The sequence below is a fragment of the Dendrobates tinctorius genome, unplaced genomic scaffold, assembly GCF_039654945.1.
Source record: "Dendrobates tinctorius isolate UK_male_01 unplaced genomic scaffold, ASM3965494v1 ptg000046l, whole genome shotgun sequence".
Taxonomy (NCBI): domain Eukaryota; kingdom Metazoa; phylum Chordata; class Amphibia; order Anura; family Dendrobatidae; genus Dendrobates; species Dendrobates tinctorius.
The window spans coordinates 28733938-28740000 of NW_027361714.1; the positions used below are offsets into that span (position 1 = coordinate 28733938).

The window sequence follows — 6063 nt, forward strand, 5'->3', positions numbered from 1 at the left end:
TGCAATCCATACTGGGCCTAACACCGTCTGAGCCTGCCTCCTGATGTATAGACATATATTTTGAATGTGTACGCTATCCATACATGTTATCCGGGGAAACGGTACCCTTTCTAACCTTTGTGCAATCACGTGCAATCCATACTGGGCCTAACACCGTCTGAGCCTGCCTCCTGAGACATATATTTTGAATGTGTACGCTATTCCATACATGTTATCTGGGGATACGGTACCCTTTCTAACCTTTGTGCAATCACGTGCAATCCATACTGGGCCTAACACCGTCTGAGCCTGCCTCCTGAGACATATATTTTGAATGTGTACGCTATCCATACGTTATCTGGGGATACGGTACCCTTTCTAACCTTTGTGCAATCACGTGCAATCCATACTGGGCCTAACACCGTCTGAGCCTGCCTCCTGATGTATAGACATATATTTTGAATGTGTACGCTATCCATACATGTTATCCGGGGAAACAGTACCCTTTCTAACCTTTGTGCAATCACGTGTAATCCATACTGGGCCTAACACCGTCTGAGCCTGCCTCCTGAGACATATATTTTGAATGTGTACGCTATCCATACATGTTATCCCGGGAAACGGTACCCTTTCTAACCTTTGTGCAATCACGTGCAATCCATACTGGGCCTAACACCGTCTGAGCCTGCCTCCTGATGTATAGACATATATTTTGAATGTGTACGCTATCCATACATGTTATCTGGGGATACGGTACCCTTTCTCACCTTTGTGCAATCACGTGTAATCCATACTGGGCGTGAGAACCGCTGGCGAGCTGTTAAGCAAGCTACAGCACCTGTGGTTTGCACACGTAAGTTTTTCATTTTTTCAGGAATGACGGTTAGGCCTCATTCCGGAACTGCGGTTGACCTGCACTTACTGGGAAATCATTGTTCGCGGGTAATAATTGTAATCAGTGATTCCCATCACTAACGTTGTTCAGCGGGTTATCTGCACCTGTAAGCGACAAACGCTGGCCTTTTCAGTGTAGCGCACATGCAGCCACGGACATGTAAGGGCATGACACACCAGTTATTGGCCAATCTCATGTGCCAGAGCCTCACGTGTCCCTCTAGTAAGCCGGACTCGGACCGCGGGGCATGACGGAGTCTCGTTCGTTAACGGAATTAAGCTTGCAATGTGTGCATCTGTTCTGTAGCTGGCATGGTTGAGGTTTCCCAGGTGGAGTCGAATTTAACCGTAGGCTCCACTCCTGGTGGTGCCCTTCTGGACATTCCTTTAAGGTTCAGCTTTGCAACCATACTGCCCACGTAAAACAAACACTTTGCCTTCATGAACGCTGTTTGGAGGGTCATGACTCGTGGGAATAACGCCGCCCAATCAGTTAACCTGCTAGAGAGATCCTTCGTTGCTCCCAAGCATGACATCACACTCCCTAGGAAGAAGGTAATGCCACTGTGGCGACCGTACTCCTGGGGGCGACACAAGTGCACTGATGCCCAGCCACTGCTCGATGAATCTGCTGGTACATTGACCCAGACCACTACATTCCCCTCGCACGCTACACGACCTGAATCTGACCCTGATGAAACTCAGGTTACCCTTCCCATATACAGTTCCATCTTACACGGTGACAAAGAGGAAGCTGCAGATGAAAGTGCAGGTTCATCCCACCCGCCATCAGACACACCACCGTACTATCAGGGGCCCTGTGCCAGTGCCGTCGCCAACGAGTGGGCCCCCCCTGCTTGCCCAGGATCACAGCACTTGCAAAGTTGAAATACTGTGCAGTGAGATGGAAGATGGGGACGACGAGGAGTCCAGACAAGTACAGGGATTCCCTAGCGAGGAGACTTATTTGATTGTTTTCAATGTTGGGACAGCAATTTTTGGGGAGCACTATACTCTGGAGAATGATAGATGGGGCCCACCATACACTGGAACATTCCAAAGGTGGACATCAGACACTGGAGCAGCATTTACAGGGCCCATTATACACTAGAGCATTAGAAATGGGGCCCATTATGTTTGGAGCATTATTTGGGCCCATAAGACAGTGGAGCTTCATCCATGGGGACCAACATATACTGTAGCATTATGTGGAGCTCATCATATACTGTTTCAAACATTATATGGGACCAATGATTCTGTATGGAAAAATAGATGGGCCTCGTCATGAGATGTAAAAAGTGAGGTATTTTTCATTGTACTATACTATTTCTCTGCCGTATCGGAGCATGATGAGTTGTGGTATGTGTTAAAGGGGCTTTCTTTCGCCCAGGGCACATGAAAACCTGCAGCCAGCCCTCCCCCCCACAACTTTAGCCAAATAACCCCCATTTTTCAGTGCGTAACTTGTATTATGAAGTTAATTAAGGTTGACAAGCTTAAGTAAGAAGAATTGATGCTTTTGGCATTCAAATGGGCACTGTAGGTGTGTTTCCTGTCCTCCTCTCACTGCCGACTTTTATTCCCCATTGACTTACATTGGGTTTCGTGTTTCGGGACGACCCCGACTTTTCCCTATAATCGGACGATCTTGCTCGACCCGACTTTTGGAAAAGTCGGGTTTCACGAAACGAAACGCGACCCTAAAAAACTAAAAGTCGCTCAACTCTAATAAAGACCCAAAATGAAGATAGTAAAAAATTGTGATGAATCCACCATAAAAAACATTGAAGGCATCGGTAAGAGGAGGGTATGCTGTTTAAGTGGACCACATTACACTGCTGTTTACATGGACTCTAACCGATAACAAAGCAAATCTTGATATGAACAGTGTCGCACAGAGGTCCATAGTATAAGTCCAGAAATCACTCAACGTGCTCAAGTCTGTTTAGAGAACCCAGTAGATAGTAAATCTTCATTCAGGCCCGAAGGGACCAATGTTTTAAGATTAAAGATCCACTTGGATTCCCGTCTGAGGAGTTCGAGGCTGATGTCTCCTCCCCTTATATCAGATTGAACAGACTCAAGTCCTAAAATCCTGGTGCCACTCCACCGTTGAATTGTGTGTGGTCAGATAATTCGATGCTACAGAGGTAGGCGGTTTGCCCTTCACCAAATCTTTCTAAGCTGTTGTAATACTTGAGAAATGATGTTGTATTCTCTTCCTCAACTCCTGCGTCGTTTGCCCAACATATATTTTTGGGCACGGGCATACCAAAGCATAGACCACATTGCGGGATTTGCAGTTAAAATAACTCCGTGTTGTAACCTGAAACGGGAAAATAGGTAGAGTAAGAACACTAGTACCGATAGTAAACAGGCAAATATTGCAGTTGCCACAGGGAAATGTGCCAGTCAACCGTATACCCCTGTAAAGCCTGGTGGTTGGTCATTTAAAGTGACTATGGCATAGACGATCTTTGAGATTACTGGCTCTTCTCGCGACCAAACTCGGTTGTACCGAAATATGAGGTTTTAGACTGGGCTCACTCACTGGGTCTTTCCACTCTGCCTGCTCCACACTACATGGGTTTTGTATATCGCTAATGTGGACATGTGCTGATCATTGTAGAAGGCTATTTTAGCCTATACCTTTCTCTACATGGGCTTTGTATATTGCTAATGTGAACATGTGCTGACCATTGTAGGAGGCTATTTTAGCCTTACCTTTCTCTACATGGGCTTTGTATATCGCTAATGTGAACATGTGCTGATCATTGTAGGAGGCTATTTTAGCCTATACCTTTCTCTACATGGGCTTTGTATATCACTAATGTGAACATGTGCTGATCATTGTAGGAGGCTATTTTAGCCTATACCTTTCTCTACATGGGCTTTGTAAATCGCTAATGTGAACATGTGCTGATTATTGTGGGAGGTTATTTTAGCCTATACCTTTCTCTACATGGGCTTTGTATATTGCTAATGTGAACATGTGCTGATCATTGTAGGAGGCTATTTTAGCCTATACCTCTCTCTCCTTATTTCAGGGGCTTAGACCATGTGGGTTATTTGTATGCTTCATGTGTATTTTTGAAGCAGTGCAATATATGTTCTTAAAGGGGGTGATTTAAACCATTTGCCTCTAATATATTCTTTTTTTATTGCATTCGGACAAGACACTTCATGAGTTATATATCTCTATCTGTGGTGACTTATGGTATTAGTGTTAACCCTCTTTTCAGGTAATACATTTATTGTCCACCTTTACTACACAGAGAGTGTTTTCTACCTTCTGCATGGTTAAATATTTCTATTTGAGGGGGTGTATTTTTTCACACTCTGGTATGCTGTTTACATGGACCTAGGGTCATTTTCCCATTGTGGAGTGTTTAGCGGTAGGTGTTATGCTCTATTATGAGCTTTGTGCAATGTGTATATGTGTCATATGTTTGACCATTTTTAATGTTTTTAACCAATTTTTTGTCTGTTTTTCTGTGTTAGCATAAACAATTCAAATTTTATTCATCTCCTGCCTAGGGTAATCCCCTGCTTTGTGGCCTATTTCTTTTTTCTTTGTTAATGATTTATCTCATGCCCACTGTGTTGCTTTTTTACACACCTTGCGGTGCATGTGAGGCCTCGTTCACATGTACCTTTTTTTCGCGCTTCCGCGGCGGTATTTTCCGCAAAAATGCGAAAAATAAGCATCCCATGCATTCCTATGGGATTCCGCAATGCTGTGGTTTTTACCGCAGTGGAATTGTTTTGCGGTAAAAAACGCAGCATGCTCATTAATTTTGCGGAATCGCGGCGATCCCGCACCCATAGGAATGCATTGTTCTGCTTACTTTCCGCATGTGGCTGTGCACACCATGCGAAAAGTAAGCAGAACATTTGCGGATGGTACCCACGGTCCGGAGGAGAGGAGACTGGGTACCATATCCCTGTAAAAAATAGAATTTAAAAAAAAAAATATTGTTATTCTCACCTTCCGACGTCCCGAGCAGCCTTCCCACCTCTCTCCACGCTCTCGATCCCAGTAAGCCTTTGCGAGCGAAGACGTCTGTTCTCGCGGGATCGTGAAGTCTCGAAGTCATTCGCGCGACGTCATCACGAATGACCACGAGACGTCGCGATCCCGCGAGAAAAGACAAAATTGCGGTAATTGTCGCAAAGGATTACTGGGACCGGGAGAGTGGAGAGAGGCGGGAAGGCTGCGTGGGACGTCGGAAGGTGAGAATAACAATATATTTTTTTTTATTATTATTTTTTACATTCTATCTTTTACTATTGAGGCCGCATAGGCAGCCTCAATAGTAAAAAGTTGGTCACACTCGTCAAACACTATGTTTGACGAGTGTGACCAACCTGTCAATCAGTTCTCCAAGCGATGCTCCAGATCGCTTGGAAAACGCTAGCATTTCGGCAAGCTAATTACGCTTGCAAAATGCTAGTTTTTCCACGGGAAAATCGCGGGAATTTAAAATGCGATTTTCCCGCGGAATGGAATTCCGGAATTCTCGCGGTAATTTCCGCGAGAGTTCCACTACGTGTGAACCCAGTCTTAGAAATATGCAGCGTCAATTTTTCTTGCGAGTACACTGAGTTGTATGTGTTTATTTCCCCCCCAAAATTGCATTAGACGCGTAACATGCTCATGATTCAATCAACTATGTTTAGTCACAGCCAAATACCAGGAAGAATCAAAAACAAAACACTTTTTTTTTAATTTAAAACATGACATACCAAAAAATGAAAAGTAAAAATAAAGTGCATGTAAAAAAACGCAAGAAACCTAATTTACATAATAGGTGCAGAAAATCTGCAACGCCAAAAAATCAACAAATACTCATAATGTAGTTGTTCACAAACCATTAATTCTAGTGTCTTGCACGTATACAATATGGAGCCACTGCTCTAAAGTGCTTTTACAATGCGGTAGCGTTCCCAGGCCTCCAGAGAGGCCACATCTGACTGTCTCATGTTCTGTTTTATCTTTGTTAGGCGCTGCGGCATTCATGCAACACCAAGCATGGCAATTGTTTACTCTAGAGGATTCCTTTTTCGTATGAGGTGAGCCCTTTTGATTTTAGTTTTGGCACACACGGTCATGATAATTATACACTTTAGGCTATGTGCCCATTAGCGTTTATAAACGCTCAGAAAACCGGACCCTTTCCCAGAAACCGC

The 6063-nt window shown here is 44.2% G+C and overlaps 1 long non-coding RNA gene across 1 annotated transcript in view; it reads right to left on the reverse strand.

Annotated features, from left to right (window-relative positions):
* Positions 1-2670: 2670 nt before the first annotated feature.
* LOC141089609 (uncharacterized) overlaps positions 2671-6063 on the reverse strand; it is a 7332-nt gene continuing 3939 nt past the window's right edge. The window contains exon 2 of the long non-coding RNA XR_012232343.1: positions 2671-3199. This is a non-coding gene — a long non-coding RNA (uncharacterized lncRNA). The remainder of the gene's footprint in view (positions 3200-6063) is intronic.